This window comes from Catharus ustulatus, chromosome 5 (assembly GCF_009819885.2).
Source record: "Catharus ustulatus isolate bCatUst1 chromosome 5, bCatUst1.pri.v2, whole genome shotgun sequence".
In the NCBI taxonomy this organism is placed as follows: Eukaryota; Metazoa; Chordata; class Aves; order Passeriformes; family Turdidae; genus Catharus; species Catharus ustulatus.
Window position 1 is genome coordinate 26,487,856 of NC_046225.1, and position 25,715 is coordinate 26,513,570.

Genomic DNA, 25,715 nt, shown 5'->3' on the forward strand with positions numbered 1-25,715 from the left:
GGGGGCGGGCGGCAGAGCCTGAGCCAGCAGGGCGGGGGAGCCCGGGAGAACTGGGGCTAGCAGTGCAGGGGAGCATGGCAGAAGCAGGAAGGCCGGCGGGTGGGGCTGCCTGGCAGCGGGGAAAGCCCAGCAGAATCGGGGCCAGCAGCGTGGGGGAGCCCGGCGGTGCGGGGGCCTGCAGTGCCGGCCAGGGCAAGGAAACGCGGCGGCGGTGCAGACGGGAGGGGGCGGCCGGCGAGCCCGGCGGCGGCGGCGGCGGCAGCCCGCCGACCGGGCGAGCAAACGCGGCACGGGGCGGGCGGCGGGGCGGGCGGCAAGCCCGGCAGCGGCAGCCCGCCGGCCAGGCGAGTGAACGCGGCACGGGGCGGGCGGCGGGGCGGGCGGCGAGCCCGGCGGCGGCAACCTGCCGGCCGGGCGAGCGAACGCGGCGAGGGGCGGCCGGCGAACCCGGCGGCGGCGGCGGCGGCAGCCCTGCTGGCAGGGCTAGCAAACGCGGCGCGGGGCGGCCGGCGAGCCCGGCGGCGGCAGCCCGCCGGCCGGCCGAGCGAACGCGGCGCGGGGCGGTGCTGACGGGAGAGGGGGGCCAGCGAACCCGGCGGCGGCGGCAGCACCACCCGGCCAGCCCCGCCGAGCCGTGGCGCTGAGCTGGGCCACCCGGCCCCGTCAGCAACCATGAGCGGGCCGAGCCTTCCTGGCCCCGCCCCGAGCCAGTAAAGCCCGCTATGCCGCGATCCTGTTACTAATTGGCCAATTTGTGAAAGCTGCGCACGGATTCTCGCGACGAACGAAAGTGTGGCTAATATTCGGGGTGCAGCTTATCTATTGACAAAGACAGCAACATTGTCGAGGCACCGGAAGTGCGGCTTATAATCCGTGCAGCTTGTATTCGTGAAACTACTGTACTTGTAGAAAAATATTTCACTGAAAATAGCAAAATAAAACTGCTATTAGTTAGTGTAAGATTGGACCTCAGGTTTACATGAGGAAGTTACCTCTGGGTTTACCCTTTTGTGCAAGAGATGCTAGTAGAGGTGCATGGCTTGATTATAATATCCTGAAATTGCTGGATCCTCAGAAAGATTGCTTACACTGTGCACTGGGGAATTTGTACACAAATGTCATTACCATTTTCTATCAGAATGTTCTTATATTATTCTTTCAAAAAAAATATATTATTGGTGGTTGCAGTCTGGTCCCAGTGAATCATTATGCTACAAAAGTGACCTCAAGATTTCATTGGAATTATATTCACGAGTCTTTGGATAACTTTTAGGTAGCTTAAAATTGAAATAAGGCCAGTTGACTCTCTCAACCTTTCCAGTGGACTCTGTACCTGTATTTCAAATGGTGGGTATTGGAAACCCAGATACAGTCCTAAATTCTGTATGTAAGACTTCAGTGAGGACCTGAGTAAGGAATTTTGAGAGTTAGGGGTTTATCATGATGTAAAAGTAAAATAGAGCAATCTCTACCTAATTCACTCCAAATACAGCCTTTCCACTTCAGTGCAATTGCAAACTGTATGTAAAGTCAGGCTGGGATGAAGGCAAGGTATTTTTCAGTTAGCTCAAACTGAAATTCAGCTGCAAAAGAGCCATAGCCAAGTCAAATATAGCCAAAAAGTAGGACTGAATGCTGTCTAGGTTGTGAGATACATACTGACATCCAGTAATTATCTATGTAGTAATGAAGAGATACTTTCAATTAATATCCTCACTTAACTCCAAGTTCAGATTTATAGCACTTGCAAGCCTTTAGGGTTATCTAGAACTTGGGATCACTTAATACATTTTAGGGTTTTTTCATTGTTTCCAATGAAATTTTCTGTATAAAATATTAGTAGGCTTGTAAACCAAATCTTCCTTCAAATGGAGATATTTTATCTTTGGTGAATAGTACACAGTGCATACTGTTTATTTGTCCAATAATTGCTGCTTTTTAATGTATTTCAGGTGACACTGAATTAGTCTCCTACCCTGGGATACAGCTGTTGGATAGCAAGGTTGTCCTTGGGAAAATAGCAACATTTTTTGTAAGTCACTCTAAACTCTATACAGTCTCCCTGTGACCTCTAGCTTCTCTTAGTCACACATATGGATGGGGATGAATTTTGAGACAGAAATGCTCTTTTGTAGCAGAGTGCACCTGCCATGTTCATCATGGATAGCAGCAACTCTGCAGAAAGCAATAAATCTGTCACTGGGATCAAGGAGTGGATGGCACCACTGCTTTCCCATCCAGCTATTTTCAGTTAAGCAGCTGAGTGATGTTTTTCTCTCCGAGTTGACATAATGCTATGCTAAGAAAAGTAATTCCTTTAGTATTTCTGTTGTTCTGTCCAGCGCCCAGTAGGCTTCATATTCTAATTCTTTCATTCTATGTTTCCAGACTCTATAAATCCAGTTTTTAAAAACAGGTTTCCCAGCACAATGCTAAAGAACGCCCATTCAATGCCTTTTTTCTAACACCACTTGGTTACTGAAGATTGATATAGAAATCAGTGAATTTAAATGCAGTTTACTTAGTAGACATTTAAAATACACATATAATGCACAGAATCCAAAGAACTCCAGGCCAGAGACCAGACAGATGCAGAACCAATAAGGGAGCTCACAATTATTAGCCTTATATGACTTCATCAAACTCAGTGACCTCTCACTCATCTAAAACCTGTCCATCTATGGCAACAGTCTTAAAAGTTGCAACACCTGACCTTAAAGAACAAAAGCAAAACAAAGTAAAAACTGAGGAAAGTGAAAATAAGTGATAATCACATCAAGATACAAAATTAACCATAGTATCAAGCCATAAATTGTAAAATTAAGCTGCATATGGACACAAACATGCATTCATGCAGATTATGTGTTAAAAAGGTAGGTCTGAATAGAGTCACTTAAGAGATGCTTTTCAAAATACTTCAGTTATTTTGGGGGAAGAAAATAAAAGGTGTCTATTTCATGGAGTTTCATTGGCTCCTACACAGAAACAGAGTATCTTTGGATTTGGGCTGCTTGAACTCGTACTCTTGTTTTTAAGACAAGAGTAGAAGGTATGTTTAGTATCACTTGTTGAAAACAGTGATCTCTGTAAACATGAGAAACTTTTCCAGTCATGTCTTTTATTATATCAGAGTAAAGGAGCTTCTCTAGAAGCAGAAGGCAGCAAATTTAGAGCCAGTAAAGATATATATTTGTTTTCTTTTTTTTTTTAAATTTATTATTTTTTTAATTCAAGACTGAAATGAATCTGAAACGAATCTGAAACTCCCTTCTATAATGCCGAAATGTTGGGGGAAATTTTAATAATTACTTACATTTAAAAATACTTCTGTTTGCAATAGTAAATATTTATAAAAGACAGGAAAAAAAAAAGAGAGAGAAAATATTTTAGGCATAATTAACTTGCAGGGTTATGAGGCAGTTTTCTACGGCAAAGGCATCTCTGTGACTCCCAGAGTGTGTGGTCTTGACCACTGCTGAGGGAATGGCTCTGGGCAGAATTGACCACTGGTCTGTCTCAAGGCTTCTCATAATCTTCTTCAAAGTCTTTGGGAGCACACACACATAAAATGTGTAGAAACTAGATTGTCTCTGCTTTTGGCCTCAAGTTTGAATTTACAAAAGCCTTTATACTCATTTGCTCAGAATTTTTTTTTTTCACGGGGAACATGATGTAGTAATCTTAGAACATCTTCTAAGAATTACGTTCTTGCAACATAATTTGCAAGCTGAACTGTGGCGAAATGCAGTCCTATGTTCAGGCTTTGAATTCCAAAAGTTCCTTCTGTGATGTGATGTGATGTGATTGCAAATATATCTGTTTAGCTGTGTGAAAAGCAGTGAAAAGTCCCTGGCAAACTTCAAATGCAGGCTATTCATGACCTCCACAGAAAGTCATGTAGAATCTGCTTGGTATGTAGACAGTAAAACTTCCTCCTGATGGAAGGTAACAGTGTGAGGCAGTAAAGTCCTACATTTGAATGCTTGTTGAGTTTCATAGCATCATAGAATGGTTTGTGTTGGAACAGACCAATCATCTAGTCCAGCTCCCCCGTAATGAGCAGGGACATCTTCAACTTGATCAGGTTGCTCAGACCCCCATCCAGCTTGACCTTGAATTTTTCCAGAGATGAAGCACTTATCCCTTCTCTGTGTAACCTGTTCCAGTGTTTCACTACCCTTATAAGATTTTGATCCTAAGAGGGCAAGAAGAAAGAAATCCATCAGTAAGATATGCAAAGAAAGACACTGTGTAAGTATTGTCTGAGTACAATTTCTCTACACACCCTAAATCTGGGGCTAGACCTCCCATAAGATGCTAATTTGTATTCAAAACTGAGAGGGTACAACTAGTTTTGGACACCCTGTCCATATATGCAAATTTTGAAAAATAGTGGGAGTTCCTATACAGGATAGGAGGCTGAACCCATTGCTAATAAGAACCAATAACAGAGACAAATAACTTTCCTTATGAAACCTACTATCATCATGCCAATAATTGCATGCACATTTCAGCCAGGAAGCTGAATCTTAGTCAAATAATAATGTATATCCTCTTTGAAATGTCTCTTCACTTTGCTTTGAAGTGCCAGACTGCAACCAGAATACTTCTGCATTTCTTACTTGACATGTTCCCATCTGCTACCATCAAAACTGACTTTCTCTCCCTCACTGTATTTCCCTCTTCCTTCCTTCCTTCCTACTTTCCCCATATATTTTTTTTAGATGAAGACCAAAAGTTTCTGCACCTGACAGGGCAGAGATTTGTCAACTACATCGAGCTTTGTGTAAGCAGCGCTGGCTCATAGATAAGAAATTTGAAAAGTAGCAAGAAAGAAAATCTAACTTTCATTGGCTTCATTTATATTGAAATGCATGATCAGAGTCACTTTATTAATCTTCACCTCACTTTCACAGCTGCTCAGCTAACCTTAGTGTGTTTCCCAGCCCTCTGTGAGAAAGCAAGGCCCCTGTGATTGGATTAAAGGGCAAAGAAAAGGAATGACGTTACTCCTTTAGGCAGCCCATGCTCTCAGAAAGAAGCTCAAATAACAAAAGGTGAGAAATCTGACCCAGCAAAAGTATGGCGAGGTCCATCAAACTTGAGCTGGCTGCACCAGCTACAGTGAGGTCACTTTTGATACTCTGTATGAGATACCTTCTCAATTTGTACTAAATTCTCCCTTTTCTCAGCAGAAACTGGGAGGAGGCCTCTCCACGCCTTCCTGTTGAGACAAGCCAATCAGTAGCCAAGGAGGACAAGCCAGATCATTGAAGTTTCCCTTGTAAGACCTGCTAACAATTACCAGCCCCTAAAATGTTAAAGAAAAAAGTTGATTGCAGTTCACAATATGTATTTACTCAACAAATTGCACAAAGGAATCTCTTTTTCTAATGCCTGAACAGTGAATCTAAGCCCAAGTTTTGGTGATTTCCCCACCACATTTGTTTATCTCCTTACATCACAAGTTACTAATAATAAGCTTGTTTGATTTAAGAGTATTCACAGTCAAAAACCAAAAAGCTGGAAATTTGCCATTGTTCTTGATGAAGACAGGCAGGCAAAGGGGAAAAGTCTCTGTGGTAACAAGATCCCATCAAAAGTTATTTCATTTAAATAATTGCTATACTTCCCCAAGAATAAAGTGCCCTCACTTCGCAGTAAAGCTCTGGAGGAGTCCTCAAATAACCCACACTGTCTCAGAGGCCCCCTGCTTCTGGTCAGGTCAGAACTGGGGAAGAGCAATCAAAGTGAGGCAAATTATGGAGAACTAGCTCTAAGGACATATTATTAGAGAATAAAGGGCTGTCATACCCCCCACATCTGATGACCTAACTGCAGTGTTGATTTGTACGGTTTTTGAGAGGAGACTTGTAGTCAAATTTGTGAAAATACAGTGTGGAGAACTATACCAAAAAACCCTAACAACATCAGAAATGGGCTGATTTTCAGGTGCTTGCAGCAGAAAATAATATTTTTTAAAAATATAATTTTCTAAATTAAAAGATAATTGTGCAGAATGAAGAATGTCTGAAACATCACAAAAAGTTTTAGAGAGAAGCGTCACCTCAGCACATGGCACAACTCTGCACTGAGAGGTCACTGAACTTCTGCATCCAGAAAAGTTAGGCTTGGATCTCTTGTGTCATTCAGCTTCCCTACAATATGGTAGAAAGAACTCCAGTAATTAACAAATGTTAAGTCTTGTCCCTAAAATTAATCCTTGTGTAGGTGCCTACAAACACTTGATGCTACAGGTCTGTCATTGCAAACACAGATTGGGCAGAGATGCTGCTCTGTATTAATTACATTGAGGGTCAGACCTTTGGACAGTCTCCAGTGACTAAATCCCTTTTTACCAATCCTTAATAAACCTATCCTTTGTTCGAACAATCTTCAAGGGATGAAGAAACACTTCTATTCCAGGTCATCTTTATTTTTGTTGTAATTCAGGTCTAGGTAGGACGGTGGTTATGTGAATCCCTGTGTGTTCAGCACCCAAAGCAGGATCAGAGTCAGGTTGCTACAGATTAGAGCTATCCTCCAGGTGCTGGCAGTTATTTTGTTGGCAGTTACTGCTTTGATACTCCAGGGTTTGAAAAAGTGGTTAAAAAACACCTTTTCCTTGCACTTCCTGATCTTGAGTTGAATGTTGGTCTGCGGACTGAGGGATTAAGTATCAAAGTCTGCTTTTTACATTCATCAGGCTTTATGAGGAACCGTTTTTTCAGTCCTACTGGATGGAAGTGCAGTCTCTTCTCCTCCAGACCTGTACCTCAGAACTGTACACAGACAAAACACCTAAATTCAGCAATAGTTTCCAGCAGACTGCTGCTATGGCAGCAGAAATAGAGACATACTTAGTGCCATTGTAGATCAGCTCCCTGCTGCTGTTTTGGAAAAAAGAGACAAAGAGTCAGTGTTTATTTTCAAATAACATTTTTGGTTGAGGTTCTAGAAAGACAGATGAACTGAAACTGACTTTGATTTGGAGCTAATGGCCCAAATCAATCACTATAACTGGCCACTGCCTTACCTCACATGGAGGCATTAGCAGATGGTGTTTGGGCAACATACAAGCTGACACCCTTATATTTGCTGGTGTGTTTACCTCACCCATAAACAAACCTTCAAGAGATTGGTCTATTGATAGCTGGATTGCCAGTTTACATTTATTATGATAATATATGTGTGAATAACTGTGGAAAATATTTCCAGCCTAAAAAGTTATTATAGAATGTAGAGAAATAGGGGTCATATATTCTGTACAGTGGGAGAAAAAAGACTTGTAGTTGAGCACATATAAATTTGTATCCTCTGCCTTGTACTAAACTATAATATTGGCTTTCATGCAGAAATGAATGATAGCTTTATTCATCCTCTCTATATTGCCCTAACATGCTGCAACTTGATTAAGGGCATGAATTCAGGGCATGAATCTTCCTGATATAGTCAGATTATTGAAATTATCTCAAAAGAGCATGTTTTCTGCTCTGCATGCAAAGATCTTCCATTGTCTCCTTAAGAATACACAAGACAGGTCAACAGAAGCTTAATTAATATGGAATTAGCACGAGTCAATTTTGATTTTTTATATGTCTTGCCCTTTGTGGCCATAGGGCAGCTGGCAGTTTGAGGAGATCATGCTCATACAAGTGTATTGATCAAACTTTATTAGTTAAAGCTTATTTGTGCACTGTCTTTAGGGCAGCAGAACAGGAATTCTATACAGCACATAGTGGTAGACGGAAAAGGCCAACAGGTTTCTGCGTTTTGCAAGTCTGATTTAAGGCTGATAAGTAGCTGAGCTTTTCAGGAGAAAAAAGGCAAGAAAACAAGATCTTGGATTAGCTCTGTAGCTGCATGAGGTATTTCTTGCCTTGTTTAGCACTTTCACTATCAAACTACCATGTCTGTGGAGGATCATTTAATATCACTCAGTCATCTACCAGGTCTCAGTACCTAGTTTGCAGAAATAATTGGGTTTCTGTAATATTTCTTTAACAAATAAATTTGTTCTTAAATTTATTGAGAAAAAGCAAGCAAAAACAGGCTATTGGTCTTATTGACTGAACAGTATACTCTTTGAATATCATATTACCATTATGTCTAAGCTCTCAGGAGCCAAACTTAGCATTTACCAAGAACTTATTTCTCATTATTTATCCATGTTGCATGACAGCACAGGGATTCAGAACAGATCATTCTGTCATCCTCACTATTCATTTCTCTTGATAGTTGTACCAAGTTCATAGTGAGGCAACTGAATTAATCCTCGTACTTAATGATGCTGTGCCATGCAAAATTCTCATTGACTTAGTGGATCCCCTGTGGAAGGTACTACACAGCAGAAGGAATCTTTTTCAGAATATGCTTTCTCAGCAGTCCTTTTCCATAGCTGTAAAAACACAGCAGAGCCAAGGACCTTAGAGACAATGAATCCATTCTAATCAAGTCCCTGAACAACTGTTACAGTTACTTAGTGCATGTGGAACATTTCCACAAAATCTGTGACAGATGCAGACAACGTATTCTTATATGGCCCTGCATACAACCTGATGTTCCTTAGGACTTGTGCAGTTCCTCACTGGCTCAGTTCTTGGATTTGGAAATATATTAATTACACTTCTTTTATTTACTGTTATGAAAAATATCTTCTCTGGGTCATCAACTCTTTGCAATGGGCTTATTCCCATCACCAGAATCACAATGATTTATGCTTTTAAAGCAGAGTTTGGATTTTTTTCTCCCACAACTCTTAATCCAGAAGGAAATATTTACCCACAAAACCTCCAAAGTATTTTAGGCTTCCTGCCATGTGCCTGTTCAGTTATGCCTGTGTCAATCCAGGTCTTTTGTCTCATCCAGATTTGTATTCTGGAGTTTTGAGAGAACTTGTGAGAAGAACAAGAAAGGAGAATATATCAGTTGGGCCATTTATAGTCTTATTTGTTTGGAATAGTATGAGTGTGACAGCTATCACATGTCTTTCACAATCTGAGAAAACAAACCTGGACAGGTTAAAAAGTCCCCTTAATGTGCATAAACAGATACAAATACACACATGCAGGCACATGCACATGCTTCATCTTTTTGCTCTTTCTCTCAATTCTGCTCTTTTCATCAATGCATTTAACATTACGAGCAATAACTGAATTAATTTGTCAGTAATCCCAAGCTTAACAATGAACTTCACATCTAAATCAGTTCCATGTCTCTGTTAGTACATGAAATGCACATGGGATAACAGAGAATTGCCATGAGCAAAACCTCACTATCTTAAAATTAAAATCCCTCCACACTCTCATAAAATCATATAGGTTATTTCTTCACATTCTTTTTGGCAGCTCTTGTTTTGCAAACTTGACATCTGATCACTGCACATTAAAACAGTTCCCTTTATCTGTTATGCATAGGTAGAACCAGTATTTAGAACATAACCAATAATTAAACCTCAGTGAAGAAGTGAGGCTAGGCAAAAATACTATCCAATAATAATCTCCCTTTGATGTAAATTATGTAAATTAGATCAATTTTAACTTCTAGACATTTGAGGCTGGGCTCTGCAAAGTTCTGTAATGCTTTACTAACACCTACTTTGAAAAGAATTTGTTAAAAACCTCTTGATTTCAATCATTTTCAAATTACAGCAAACATACATTTTTGTTTGTTGTAAAATATTTTGTTGCTGTTTATGATGCTTTGGGAGATAGTTTGATTATTTTTATATCGCAGCTGTTCAGAAACATTTCTTTAGGTTTTTTCCTATTTTGAAGCAATTGACTTCATAATTAGTGCAAAAACTATTTATTCAAAAAAATTCTTTTAACAAAAGACCTGCAATACCAGAGTGAAATGGAGTAGAGTAAGTCTGAGCCTGAACACACTAAGCAAATTGCTTTGGGTAATCATTGGGATACTGGTTTATATCATGAAGTGTTCTGATTCATTTTCAGGAAACATGGCTTATTTTTATGTTAATGTTTTTCTTTTCTCCAAAGAAGTTCTATGAATTATCCCAAATAGATTAATGTGTTGACCTTTGATCCCTAGAAACCAGAGACTGGATTACAGCTGTGCACTCCTTGAGAAGCTTAACTTTTACCATTCAGTTAAGATGTGAGCAGCAATGTTGAGAGCTGCCTGAACCTGACATTCTAAGGAAACAGCAAAATTAGCACAAGATTTTTCAAAGACGATTTGTACATCTTCTGAAATACAGAATGAGGCTTATCATTGCCTTTTGAAGAGTATTCACAGAAGAGGTAGATCACTTCTGTAGGAGAATAAATACTTGCAGTCATTCTTTAGGTTTAGTAAAAGTCATTTTCTTATATGCACCAGCAATATCTTTGCAGACGCTGTTAGTGACTGCAAGTCGTCTTTGCTTAATAGCCCCACTAAGTTGGTGCTTTTTCAACAAAATAGGTTGTCTCAGTAAGACTCCTTTTCCTCATTGATACTCAGCCATATATACATTGGTTAGCAAGGATTTTGTCTGGCCAGTGTTTGGGAAAGAAATTGAAAACCTAAAACAGGAGGATTGCAGCTTATTGTAACTCAGCTGAAATAGACATGGCAATTCCCCTTGCATTCGCACAAGGTCTCTAGATCTTGGGCACAAATGCAAAGGGAAAAGTAGTTCCTTTTTCTCTGGAGCAGCCTATGCATGTGAGTGAACAGCCTATGGAAATTAAGGAAGAAAGTTTGAGAATGACAAACCACAGTACTTCTCAGGAAACAGGATAAGGAAGGTGAGAAGGAAGAAGCTATGAATCTGATACTTGTATCTCCCAGGATTACAGTTCAACACAAAAGATTTTAGATAAATATTAATATAAAACTTGACTTCTTATGAGCAAAAAATATGGAAAAATATATATAATTTTTGCCACATAGATAGATATGACTGGCAACTTCTCTTGGCAATTTTTTTTTAAGTTTCCATTATGCAGTAAGGATTGTGGGCTTCCTTGATATCAAAAAATTCTAAACTACACAGGAATTTAATCCTACAGCCAAATGAAATCTCAGTAGTCAAAGCCTGTTTGAATTCTTTGCATCCCTGCACAACATGAGATGAAAATTGTTAAATGTAGTGTGTTGGTAAATTAGTAATTTCCAATAAAATAAAAATTAGAACATACTGGTTCTAAGACTCTTCTCATGGTATTTTCAACTTGTCTGAAACCAGGAAGTATCAAAAGTGTTACAAGCAAACCTGTTCATAACATATTTGATTTATAGACTCCAAGAGGTTTGGCTGTATTGGGATAATAATTTCATTTTCTGGAAGGTGATCAAAACAAAACTTTCAAACCTTCTGAGGTTCACCCAGTGCTGGAGGGTTGAGTGGTTGCCATGTCTGTTATATGCACTATATCAGTGTTATTCATCTGCTGTCTTCTTGATATATAGAGTTCATATGATACAGGGAGGTTTAGTCCACATCCATTTGTTTCATTTTACAGTACTAAATGTTCTTCAGGCATTACAGCTAATTACAAAGAAAATATTACATAAGAGTATCACTTAAAAGAAGTTGTACTTATCAATTTCATAAAAATAACCAAACTCCATTATTCGCATCTTGTTGCTATAGTATAATCATACAGCAGTGGCAAATACTGGATTATTAAATCAAACATTTCTATCAAATAAAACTTCAGTAGTTTCTCGTGTTGTCTTTTGCTCACCAGTAGTGCCCAGTTGTGCATTATTTGCCACAGCATTTGCTAACACTGGAGAATGAGAGCAATCCTACCTACAAGGAAAAACAACCTAAACCTGCCTTTCTATGAAGTGTTTATTCATGGATGATTCTGTATGATTGTAGTTAGAATTATGATATTTTTCTTCCAAACCATAAGGTATAACATATAAAAGGAAACCTGGAAAAAGTTCCAGGTGTTTTCAAGACCTAGGAATCCATTTCTATGTGTGTCTGATGTCTAAGCTGCAAGCTCATTATCTTATTCTTTGCATTTTCCGTTTTTTGGAGGCATTTTCTCTCACAAAAGAAATATTTTACTTCATTTTTATTTTAAAAAATCAAATTAATGTCAGGCTTGATGCACTATAGGTGAGCAGCAGGTATGGTATAATTATCAGGGAAATCATGCTGACTGAAGAATTTTAATGGTTCACAAGGAGAACTAAACAAAGATTTTGAGGTAGGCTCCAGCGTCTTGCACCACAGCCAACTTGTGACTAATGTGTGCTTTTTAACTAGGGATTTCACTTTTTCCACAACTTACTTGAAACAGTAATGACTACTTCGTGTGAAATTTTTCTTTCAGGCTTGTATGTATTATCAAACAGATCTGATGGTTTGCTCTATCAGAAATTAGAAAAATTATGCAGTGTAGATAATCAGGGGTCAGTGCCTGTTGGTGGGAAGCTCAGTGAATCTATGTTATTACACTGCCATATTATTTGCTGGCCAGATATCTCGTGTAAGAAAACAACTGCACTACAAAGCTCACCATCACATCAGGTAGATGTAATGACAGTATCAAGGAAAGCTGTAAGTCTAAAAGACTAACTGGAAGTAGGACAGAGTTAGAGTTTTTCTAAATAAGCTGTGTGGCACAATGGCTGTGTGTACAGAAGGCTTCACAGAACAAACAGAGGACCAGGAGCCCAGGACTTTGCTATCTTTTCAGTACAGGAGAAGCACAACTTGTAGGTGATCAAAGTGATGCTTCAACAAATCGAAGTTAAGACAAAAATTGAGCTCTAAGCATCCCTAGATGTGATTTTGAACAGTAGCATAGCTTTGGGATTTGTTTAGAATGTAATTTATTCGCTTGCATGTTTGCTTTTAGAGGGGTGAGTCTTAAAAGGATTTGTTGGCTTTGTACTGTTCAGGCACCTCGAAGACATAAAACTTGAAACATTGTCTGTTGGCTTCCTGTTGGGAAAAACTTCTAATTGTCACGAATCACTGGAACCTTGTCATAAAGCCACCAACTCTTATCCTGCTTGGAGCCACAAAGAGAACAGAAAAGCGCTGTGTTTACCAGCTTCTTCTCAAACCTCTATCAAGTGTCCAAAACAGTAAAGGGTAGTGGGGAGCAAGAGAAGTAGGGAGGGGGATCTTCAGGTCTGAAGACATGATGCATGCTTTTTTGTTTGTTAGAATTCAAATCCAAGTATTTCATATTTGTACAGTCCTTCATTTGGATTTTTTTTAATCAGTAAAATATTCAAAATATACAAACCCTTCCTTAAGCTTCTTTATTTTATGAATCAATTGTAAATAACCTTTGAAATGCATACAGGTGATGGAAACCATTTGTTTGTTTGTTTAGTTCCCAAACACAGAGAGGAATAGGCAGACCTTTCTAGTAAATCCTTTAAAACGCTCTGAGAAATTATGGTCTAGGTAGCTGGAGCGACCTCTTGTGGTCTTCACGGGAACTAAGGCAATTCATCCCCCCACTTCCTTACCCTCTTTTCAGCACGTACAGATGAACGACACTTGTTCTTACTGAAATAGAGACTAGAAACACAGCTCCATCAGGAAAGTGCAGGACAGATAAATGTTGAAATTTAATTCACAATGTGCTCCGAACTTCATTGTATCCGAAAAATACTATTTTAACCCTTGAGTGCCACTCATCTGTTCTCAGCTGCTCCAGGAAAGAAATGCTTTCCAGATATGGTAAGGTGGCTCCCTCCTAGCATGTCTCAACAGTACTTTTTAATGCTGGCTAACAAAAGTGCAGGTCTTTTAAAAAGAGGTTAACATCTTCCTAAGCCACTGGAATTGGGAGCAATCAACCCTTCACTAGTAGTGATGTAAGTAGCAGAAATAGCTCTAACAGATGCCTGCAATGCCTTTCACTGCCATCTTGCTTTTATTTCCCCATTCCTATGAGTGAGTTGGTTCTAGATAACAGTGAGAAATTTCCATCAAATGTTTACAGACTGGAAAAAACAATGCATATTTTCATTGCAGTAGTTTCATCTCAGCACCTTTATCTCAGAGATTATTTTGTTTTCTTTAAGGTTTTGTTTTTTTCTGGGGGGAAGATGAGAAGGAGGAAACAGGTTAGGAATGTTGCTTAACATGGCATAAAGATATATTTATACATAATTGTTTTTTAAACCTGAATTAATTCCACTTATTAAAACCCAAACGCAGCAGACCAGATGTCTCCAGTCGTTTCAGGTTGTCCTATGCCACGTATTGATCAGTGCATTAGATGCCTGGGAAAGTATTTATGATTTATATAGTCCATTGATTGAGAGGAACAGCTGTTGCATTAGGATCCCTCTGTCCCTTTTTCAGGTAGTACCTATATTTCTCTAATTTTATTAAATAATCAAGATATATTATTTTTGAAGTGGTTTATATTGTTAGATGTTATATCTCTCTATGTATATCTGTATTGAGTAGAGGAGTCTGAACCAAACTACAAATGTACACCCCTTATTCAATTCCCAAACACTACCCTCAACATCCAAACTCAGATTTAAGTTTCACACTTTTTCAATGTTCATAAACTCCATACATTACTGAATAGAAAAATTCCCCTGCCAATCACAGTTAAAGAGTTGTATACTTGAAAACCAGATCGTGATCTTAACCCCATTTTAGGCCTGTCTCTAATACTGATAGCTCTGCTAGATAGAGAAGACAATTACCCTCTCCTTCTCAGTGCTAGGGGATGAGGAAAAAAATATCAATAGCCTCTAGAGACACAAATAAGTGTCTATTGAAGGGCTTTGTATACATTCTCCCTGCCATCTGTTCTTTTAATCTCCCATTTGAATATCACATACTGTAACAGCATCTGTGTAATTGTCAGTTCTTTTAAATTTCCATTTTCCCTTTTCTATTATTTTAGCGCGGACAGTTTTTTCACATATTTCTTCTTTAAGTTTTTTTTTTCCTTGTGATTCTTCATGTGGTTTTTGTAATGTCTTAGGGTTGGTTTTTTTTTTCAGAGATGAAGTTCAGCATCTAGATACTGAAAATGGATGGATATTTTGCTTAATAATGAAAAGATTGGATCATTTAATTTCATAATTTATAGCTACAAGACCTATTCAGCTATTTTCCAGACTTCAGTCATACATAGTATATACTGGAAGAGTTCAATTATTTTCTCTCATTTCCATCTCCCACAAAAAGTAAGAAAGTGTCCTGCGTTCTTTTGACACTAATACAGTAGCTTTTGAGATACGAATCCAGACATGTCAGATATCTCGGTGAACAGGATGTGTTTTTCAGTACAACACAGACTGTCTGAACTTACTGCCAAAGCCCATATGACTTTTTGTAAGAATTTAAGTTAACAGAATATGTTATTTTAAGTGAGCAAATTCTCTTAAAAAATTCTTGTCTCTTCAGATCTAGGGGTAAAAAAACCAAAAAAATTAAAAAATCTGCCTTCAACTGTAAAAGGAAAAGTTGCTTGACTGACATCTTCTCTTTGGGCTCATTCATGTTCAATATGGTGTCCAACAGGGCAAAACCAAACTGAGGGGTTGTATGATGGCTGTTTGATAGAGGTCTAGCAAAGTTCAAAGGTAGGACTCTGAATTTCTCTTAGAAGGTATCAGAGGAACATTTGTTGAGAATATCTTTAGTTCAGTATTTTCAGTATTGTTAATAAAACCTGCTTCTAGGAAGGTCGAAATTACAGCTGGCAGTGCTCTCCTACAATCTGATATCAACCGTAATTCAGGTCTCCTTTATTATTTGACATCTGGAAATAGGATATTAGTAATAGTAGTAACAATAAGGATTTCAATACATTCCTGCCATTAATGTCCACTATAGATCACAGGTGAAAACATACATATGCATGGATGCATGAAATGTCTCCATAGTTGATTTCTGTGGGTTTTTTTCATTATTATTCTTACAAGCATAAATATTTACAGTGTTTATCAACCTGCTGAAAGAGTCTCATTTCCATGCCTATTTAAATGGACTAGCTTGGCTGCTAGCGGTGCTTATTTGTGGTGCTTATTGAATAGAAGCTTCCAATAATTTGTTAACTCAAAATGCAATCCAAATGTTTAGCATATAGATGAGAGAAGATACTTTAGGGTCATTGACCAATTTTTATTTCGCTCCTGGTTCCTCCATTTTCTTCACTACTGGGTGGGATTTTATGGCAGAAAATGCACCTTTGAACATCATCACAGATTCCTATCACAGGTATTGGAAGTGATGAAAAGGAGAGAGAGAGAGAGGAATGAAAGCCAAGAAGTGATGCACCATACTTGTATTTGCCATCCATGGACCAATTCCCAGCCCATGCCCCAGCATCAACTGGCACATTCTGGCCAACTTCCCCTCATTTCTGTGTGGACCATGATGCTCTATGGCATGGACTCTCCCTGTGACCAGTTCAGATTAGCTGTCCTGGCCATGCTGCCTCCCAGCTTCTTGTGCACCTCCTTACTGGCAGAGCATGGGAAACTGGAAAGTCCTTGACTTAGAGGGAGCACTGCTTAGCAACCGTTAAAACAGTTATCAGTGTTTATCAATATTATTCTCACACTAAATCCAAAACCCAGCACTGCACCAGCTACTAAGAAGAAAATTAACTCTCTCCCAGCTGAAACCAGGTCAATTCTGCTTAAGTGAAGTAATTTCAAACTCAGTATCTTTCCTTCAGGCGATATTTTACTATTGTTGCTGCCTAAGTCAAACACAATTAGTAGGTTTTGCAGGAATCACACCACGTACATACATGCAGGTAATTATCAATGGAAACGAAATGTTGCTGTTTAAAATAGCAGTATAACAACTTAATTATGTTTAACTATTTGAAGAAATATCTTTATGCAGAGAGACAGAATAAGCACCAGCAGTATAAGAATTTCCATTCTAAACATCCTTTTTTATTTCTTGCATTATCAAACTTTCAAAGCCTGGTTCCTCCCCCCTGCAGAAACACCAGTTTTAATTCTGATCTGACATTTCTTACGTATTTCCTCAGTGTGAACTATTATCATTGTCTAGTGGTTAGAGTTGCAGGAAGGGATCTAATAAACCTCGATTCTATTCCCATTTTTGAGCTGACTAAATGAGTTTGCAGTCACCTTACCTGTTTATCCAACTATAAAATATTACTGTCCTGTGCTAAGCAATTTATGATGTCCCAGTTTTAAAAGTAAGCCACCAGAAAACTCCCAGTTCACCACTGCTTTAGCTTAACAAAAGAGTAAACACACAATTTATGGGGTTACAAAAACTTTGCCACTCTTCTCTTTGGGTATTTTTTAATAAATCTGGTATCTCAAAGTATGAAAGCCGAACATGAGGCAGAAATTAGGTTCTATTACCTCTGCTGGTGTTCTGGTCCATTGAAGGTTAGAAAGATTTTAAGTACCCTGGGCCCATGCCAAAATTTTTTAATTAAAAATATTGCATTTATTTCTCACTATTCTGTATTATAAATTACAAAGGCTAAAAGTTGAGTGCTTGGAGAAAAACTTCAGACATCTCTGGAGACATCATGTTTAGTGGACTTTGAATCAACCTTTCTATAACCAACAGAAGCTGTGCTACTTCTCTGTCTTTAGAGATAACCAGTAGAATTTTTAGTGACTGTTTCTATTCCTACCATACAGACCAATGTCTCCTTTTCAAGTTTTACTTATTTATTTACTGCAATAAACCTAGGAAATTAATGACTCTTAAAAAAAGGTGAAAATTTAGGAAATGCTAGAGTTAATGCAGTCCATAAAACATTACTTCCATTGTCTAGAACATTTTGCCTCTTTCTCAGTTCTCCTATTTATTTTCATTTAGGGGTCTGTGTCTGCAAGTGCAATGTTGTGAAGCAAAAGGAGTGGGATGTCTAGCAAACTCCAGGAGCAACTGTAGAATCTGGAGTTCTGACCCTGGCTGGCTGTGGCTTCTGGATACAAATCTAGATTGGCTGGGTACTTATCCATGAACTTCAAACTTGTGTAGGCCACAGTAACTGGTAGTATATTTGAGATTAAGACTAGGTAGAGTTGTGTTCTGAAAGGCAAGAGAGAAGGTGACTGTACAGGGGAGTGGCTACTCCTCTGTCACAGCAAGACAAGTACCTACAGGTGCCCATCCACTTCTGAAAGTGCATCTCTACCTCCTCCCTTCATCCCCACAGTAACTGGAAATAGGGCATGTTAGATCCCATTAAGCACCCTTTGAACTTGGGGGCAAATTTTTCTTTCACTTTTTTTTTTCAAAGCCAGAAACATTTTTTTGTTTAAAATAAAGTCCACCATAGAAAATAAACCATTGCTGAAACAGCCTTACTCCCTCTGGAATTAATGGCAATAATCCATCTGCTAAAAAGTCTGTCTAGAAAAATTTACAACTGCAAGAAAACCTGAATAAGATCAGACTTTGTTGTTTCTTTTTTTCTCTAATGATTTTCATTTCCTTTCTTTCCCAAAGAAACAAAAAGCAATAAGCAGCTGGATGGACAGATAGACACTTGCTTGAAGTCAAATTTACTTAACTAGATTAAGTAGTAATCTTTTAAGTGTATTGCCAAACATACCACAATAAGATTTGAAATGTCTCTGAAGTGCAAAAAACTGATGAGAAGTGGTAACAGCACACCTCAGAATGTTTCTAAATGAGCCTAAGACTTAAAAATGTTGCTTTCATCTTACTGGAGAGTGCATGAAATCTCAAAAGGTTTAAAGCTTCTTGCTTACTACATGTTTCCTCTTTTCTTTCTACTAAAGGCTTTTAATACTAGAATTTTTTTACATTAATGAAGAAATTACTGCTCTTCAAAGCAAACAGGAGTTTAAAATATCTCTAATCTACATTAATTTAAATAAAACACTTCAGACTGAATCTTTCTTGAATTTCCAAAACAAAAAATTCATATTTAACTTGTTATATTTTCCTCAGTTTTGGTTATTGACAGCTTCTCCTAGGCATGAAAATCAACAAGAGGAGAGAAAAATCTTCCTAGAAATGCTGATATCACTTTTAAATATAATTTCTCTCTTTTAATGGACATTTCTATTTTCTGCCTGCCTTTAATGACATATCAACTGGGATTGAAGCGTACACAGGTACAAAATACCTGCCAATATGAATTAGAAAAATGATATGAACATTACTGGTATTTAGATACCAAGGCTACTTCTGATACTTCAGTAGAAAACTTGACTTCAGTAAACCAGCCTCACACAAATGAAAAAGAGTAAAATTCAGACGACTCTCTATTCTGATTTTTGCTGTTATGCCATCCATAGTGTTTTTTCACCCAAGTATTTTTCATTTAGCTCCCTAACTCTGTCAGACTTCACTCCATTCCTGGACCTAGAGGACACCTACTTTCTGTTTTGTCTAGAAAGCCCTAGGTGGCCGTAGTGTATAGGCTGATAGATTGAAAGATACACTGAACTATACTCACCTAGTATTACCTATAATCCCTGATTTTATCCCTAAGGACATGCATTAAGAAATATACATTTTAGAAAAGGTTGAAGAAGAAGAGATGTTTGTAATTACCATGATTCCTTTTATTGCCTTGTGGAGAGCAGAAAGAAATATTTTATCCCACTTTTACTTGTCTTTATAGTGAAGATGTAATAAAACTACCTACAGACATCAACAGTGATTTGTTCATTTACCTGGTGTTCTAATTAATGAGGCGGGAACTCTTGCAAGTATTACAGCCATGGTTTCTGTTCCTGCCCTATTTTTCACCTTCTGTGAGAACCTCCAACTCAGGAAGCCAACTGAGCTGCAGCACCACAGCACAAATTCCAGCCTTCAGCCAAAAACCATTTTCCTTGACAGTCTAAGCAGAAACACCACAGTGAGCTGAGCACTCTCCCTTCTGCTGCCTGAACTATGGAAATCTAGATGTTGCCAAGGATTCTACTTCTCAAACTCATAAAAACTCATCAGTTCGTTAATGTCCTAAGTCTCATAGTTACCTATTTCCACTGAACGTGCCCCTTCTTTTTCCTTCCATTTTTTACCTTTTCCTTTTCTTTACCATAGTGAATGACCTCAAAGTCTTAGCAGCCTAATGACAGTGATGTTCAAAGTGAACAAAGGATAAATCATCCCTTTTGTTATCCAAGTCATTATTTGAATAATTATAATAATATTTCAGGACTACTGCCCTTATTGCTGCTCTAAATCAGAAAAATATTGAAGATACAGATCATGCCCTGAGGTATTTTTACAATGTGCTACTCTCAAAAAAAAAAAAAAAAAAAAAGTCATTTTGAAATAGTGTCCACAAATTTCAAGCCCAGAACACATCCCAACTCCCTCTCTTAGATGGAATTATTTGGCTTTAAAATCGTTAGTCTGTTCATTATTGCAAGCTACAGGCTGTTACAGGGTCAACATTTTATTTAGTAAATTAGCAACAGAAAACCTAATATTCCTACTGAAGTCAGAAATAAAATATGAGAAGTCCACTATATCCAGTCATGTAGACATAAGTCTGATTTCACTACAGTTTGTGCTGCAGGAGCATATCCCCAGTTACCTTTAAATTTCATTTTTATAGCATTCAAGTTGTTACCCAAGCTCCATCAGGACTCCTTGCTGTTCCAAAAACAAGGAAGCAGAAATTTTTTGCCCACTTGTGTTACAAATGTTATCAAATTCTCTACATTTTTTCATACCAACTCCTGTGTGACACAACCCAGTGTCTGAAGGAAAAAATCAGAATAAATACTATATTAAGTAGTTCAGCTTGTTGAAACCTCTAGAATAATTCCATATAGATTTCTGGAATGAGATGATTGTAGGTATTGATACCTAGCAAGGACAGAGCAAGAGGGCCTTTAGAGATCAAATAATTGGAAACCAGTTTTTTTGACAAGGAAATGTGCTCTTTAATTCTTGCCTCATTACTGTCTGGCTTGAACCCTTAGAGTAAGACTTATGCAGAGTTTTCATGTTTGGGAGCAGAAGCTGAATCCAGAACCCTGAGCTGTGCCACAGAACAAGAACAGTGCCCTGAGTGGGGCCCAGGTACACAGATACACTGAGCAGGCAGCAAACCTACCTAGGGAGATGGGAGGGTTGATTCTATCAGCAACAGAACTGAATCTTCTTAGTGGTGAGAAGTGATCCTAGATGGTGTAAACATTAGACAAGAAGTGTGCTTATTAAACTTATTTTTGTGAAGAAATATATGATGCTATGCTCTGTTGAAATGGCTTCTACAAAAAGGCCTTTCAGAAATTACAGGTTAAAAATTAAGGAGCTGTGCAAATTAACCAGCAGCTCATAAGGATTTTGATCCTGTTTTGTTATCCTTCACTTAACACTTCCTTTTGGTGTCAAAATGCTATTCTACACTAGGTCTTTAGCTTCCCTACATACTCCCATCTTTAAAATGTGGAAAAATCCCAGGTGAAAGTTAAGAGGTTTGATATATATTCATGTTCATGTTTGTAAATTACTGCAAGACCCTCTGCCTGATATGAAACCCAGTATTTGGGGGTATTTTAATTTTGCAAGAGAAATTCACATTCCAGTCTCAGGAAATGAGTGATAAAATTCCCATGGATTTTAATTGTGTTGTTAGTTGTCCAGAATCATGAAGTATGCTATTAGTTTGCATTTGTTGTTGATAAAGCCAAAGCAATTTTTGTAAGTTTCAGAAGTCTTTCAAAATATAGACTGAAGCATATCTTCCAATGCCTGTTGTCTAAATCAATAAAATATTGACTTGGAAAAGGACTTACGTGCTCCCTGCATACCATTTGGAAACCTTCATTGGAAAGAACTGTCATGCTACTCTGACCTGAAAGCATTGTCAGGATAAAAAAGCTGAAATATACCACTCCTTTAACCAGACCAAAGCAGTGCCCCTTCTTATCTAGGAATGTGTTATGGTTGTGTATAATAAACCAATTCAATAAGCACAGGATAAATTTAGTTTGTCAGTTTAATAGAGTTAGGGTTCTTTGCATGTTTAAGTAACAGTAGATGTATGTAGATATAATTGAGATGAAACCTTCATTTGAGACAGGAAGTGCAAAAAAAGGAACTATGTGTAAGTATGAACATACAGTAAATTACAGCAGTAGACATTCAGGAAAATGCCTATTTACAGATATGTCAATGCAATACAACTGAAATCAAGAAAATCTTAAGGCAGTTTGAAATGTCATGGGAGGCATTAGTTTAAACAGATGTTTTCCTTAAACTGAAAAGCATTATATGAGCACGCATCTTTTATCAGATGGAGAGAAAGAGAATGGATTCTTCTTTAATTCACTTTGTATTCGATTTAATAGGGTACTACCAAAACGTAACCTGCATGATGTGAATCATTAGAAAAAGGGCAATATTTTACAGTCATCTGGATTGTTTGATTTGGAAGGGATTCAAAGACTTTGTGGACTGCACTTCTCCTGAAATTTTGGGATTTATACACTGCCAAGCACAGATGAATCACAATCGAGTTGACTGAGCTTCAGGTTTTGCATTATGTGCAGAGACCATACTCCTTTGACCCTGCAGTCCTGCATTATTTATTTATACAAGGCCAAAACACAGCTTTGAGATCAAATAACAAAGTTCTTTCTACCCCAGTAAATTCACAATCTAGGCTGAGTATGGCATCACATTCCTCAGTCTCACTGCTGACCAATTCTGCAACAGACTTTTAGTGAAGAATACTCTTATGCTGAAATTACTCCACTTCTGAGTTCACATTCACGTGCTTGTCTAGAATTAAGAATAGAGGAAAATTTTTTGATACTGGGATTTAACTGTTATTTCTTGGGAATTTTTGAGAGAAACTGTTGCTGTAAATCCTCAGTAAATTAGTAAATCTCACAGAGCAGATGTAAGGGCCAAGGCTAATACCATACCAAAAAGGGAGAAAAACATAGAGAGAAAGTATATTCTCTCTTGCTGCCTGAGGCCTCTCTTTCTGCCTCTTTCTGGGTTGTTAAACAATTTTCAGTTTCTATGTCAGAGTTATGGCTATTGAATTGGGGATGTGTGTGGGTGTGGTGTGGTGTGGTGTATGAAAATTGAGTTGTGAAATGAGGGCAACCGTAACTGGTCAAGTACAGTCCTGTTTGGTAAAGGTAGTTGTCCATTTATTACAATATGAGGTTTCTGTTGCACAGATTACATTTGTAATCATCACTGAATAAGGAGGCTTTAAAAACTGGCAGTCTGATTATGGACACTTTGGGAAAGGAAAGAAGCAATCTATCATATAAAAAACAGTGGTTTTTACAAAAGCTGTACGATACTTCCCACAATTTGTACCTGAATTGTGTACATCCAAGTAGTTAGGATTTCTGTAAGCAGTGGCCAAAGTAATTTAGGAATCTTTCAGGTTTGAAGTATTTAAACTATTGTTTTGAAGTCAGAGTGTAGTAACTTGCATTTTAAAGTGAAAGCTGAGATTCCCTCATGCTGAGACAGTGCTCTAAAAAAGATGGATGTTGCAAGAAAAACTTTAGGAAGCTGGAAATGCCACCTCCACCAACAGAATTGCTTATGCTTACTTATTTCTGACTTGATAATAACCATGTCTATTCATAAGGGAGCCACACTGTAATGTCTGGAAGACACGATAATGCTGTCAGTTTCTGCCATGAGAAAGTATTCTGAAAACTGCACCAAAGCCTGCTTATAAAGTTTATTCTTACTCTATTTCTACTGGAGGTTACATGAGAAACTTAAATTGAGCCCTGTTAAATTGAAATGTATGGTCTGTGTGTTAATCTAGACAAACAGAAACACTTGCAGTTTTATCTTGTAGCTGGACCAGAAAAAAAATTATTGGTGCTAAAAGTAAGCAAAATCTTTCACCTATCATGTCTGCATTACTGCTGGTGAACAAAATGTTGGCAGAGACAGAGGAATTCCTTAGTGAATTGGAGAAAATATTTTTAAGCCCGCTCTTCCCAAGTATTAAATAGATATATTAAATAGTTTCAGATTAATCAATAGATAAATTAGATTCAGTCTTCATAACATAAAATTAGTGTTGGTTGCTGTAGTTGTTTTCTATCTTAATTATTATAATTAGTGGTTAGCATTTCGTGTAGGCCTTCGATCACTTTCAAATGTCTCTTAGTCAGATGTCAGTTATACTCAGATCTTCTCAGGCCCAGAAGGTGGCTTGGCTGTGGAGACAGTGGCCGAAACATAACACTCTTGGATTTGCCAGCAAGCTGGAACAACCACTGTCAGTAACTACAGCCCATGTTTGCCACCCACTCATTCCAGCCTCTTCTGACAGAAGCCAGCACACAATTTGTTGGCCATTGATACATCCATACATCTTATTATCTCTTCATCTCACCGGCTAAGTGGTCAGGAGTGTACTTCCCCTCAGGGGAAATGTACTTGTTTAAGCAGTATTTCTTTTTGGCTGTCATTCTAAGCCATAGGCAGGGGGATTAGAAATTCAGGTTTTAATTTTATGCTTGTCTTTTTCTCTTGCAAATGGCAATCATTCCATAGCACCTCCTGTGATATGAAATTGAAAGTTGGATGAAAGCATTTCTCCAATTCCTGACCAACCTTTCTGATCAGAAAGGCACCTTGCTTAATACAGTGGGCGTACTTATCAGCCAGTACAGGCTTTGGCAACTGTGTAGTGTAGGCAAATATTGAGTAATTTCAAAGCAATCCAGGCTTCACTTTCTAGAGGAGAACAGTAAGACCTGTTCTGTGTTTTTGTAGACAACACAAAGAATTATTTAGCAATGTTCATTTATGTATCAACTTCAAATCTTTAAAGTTTTGACAGATTAATAACTTCCTTCAGGAGTATTAAATAAACATGATGTATTAACAAACAGACCAAGAACCTACTTAAATTGTACAAACATATAAAACAGGCTACCTTGTCTAATGAAAACCTGATAAGAAAAATATCTTTAAAAAACAGATTGTGTCTCAATTTCCAAGGAAATAATTTATCTTTATATATCCACTGGAATAACAGATGAATGGAGTCAGAGTTTAAATAAACCCCAGTTATGCTCTGCCTGATAATTGTATTTTATCGACACTGTATATATTTACTTATAGCTTCAATTATTTAATATTATAAATATGGTGTGTTTTGACAAAACAGTATTTGGTTTGTCGTTTTTTAATTTCAACATAACTTCTGTAGGTCAAAATAAAGACGAGGAAATACTCCGTGCAGAGGGGTTTGGAATTATAGCTTCAACAAGTATTAGTATTGTAGCTTTGCTAGAGTCTCAGCATCAGAGGTTGTGTATTTATGTAAGTTTAATTGGTGTTTAAAAACAAGCTGGATTCATTCAGCCATAGTAACTTAGTTCAATACACATGCAAAACTGGTAAAGGTTTTGGGCCAGATGGCTCAATTCTCCATAGCGAATGTTGTTTAGACAAGTTTACTGATGATTTTCAACTCTGATTTTCCAGACACAGAAACGGGGCTGAAAGACTCATTTGCACATGTTTCCCTATTGACAGAGTAGTGGGGTGAGCAAAACGTCACCGTTAAACTACAACTGTAAATCTTCCAAATTTGTGCTCTGCACATGTAGGCTTCAGCTAACAAGTGGTTCAGCATTCCTCAGGGGAAAATGAGCAATGAACTCTCATTCATGCTTTCAGCTTAAAACCTCGTAAGCAGCTCTGTGGCTCTACAGTGCAGAGGGCAAGTCATGGCTGTGTGGCAGTCTGGGGGACTGGCCTGGTTCAGCTCCTCCATGTGTTTTGCAGGTAACCCCAGAATCTCAGCTCGTCC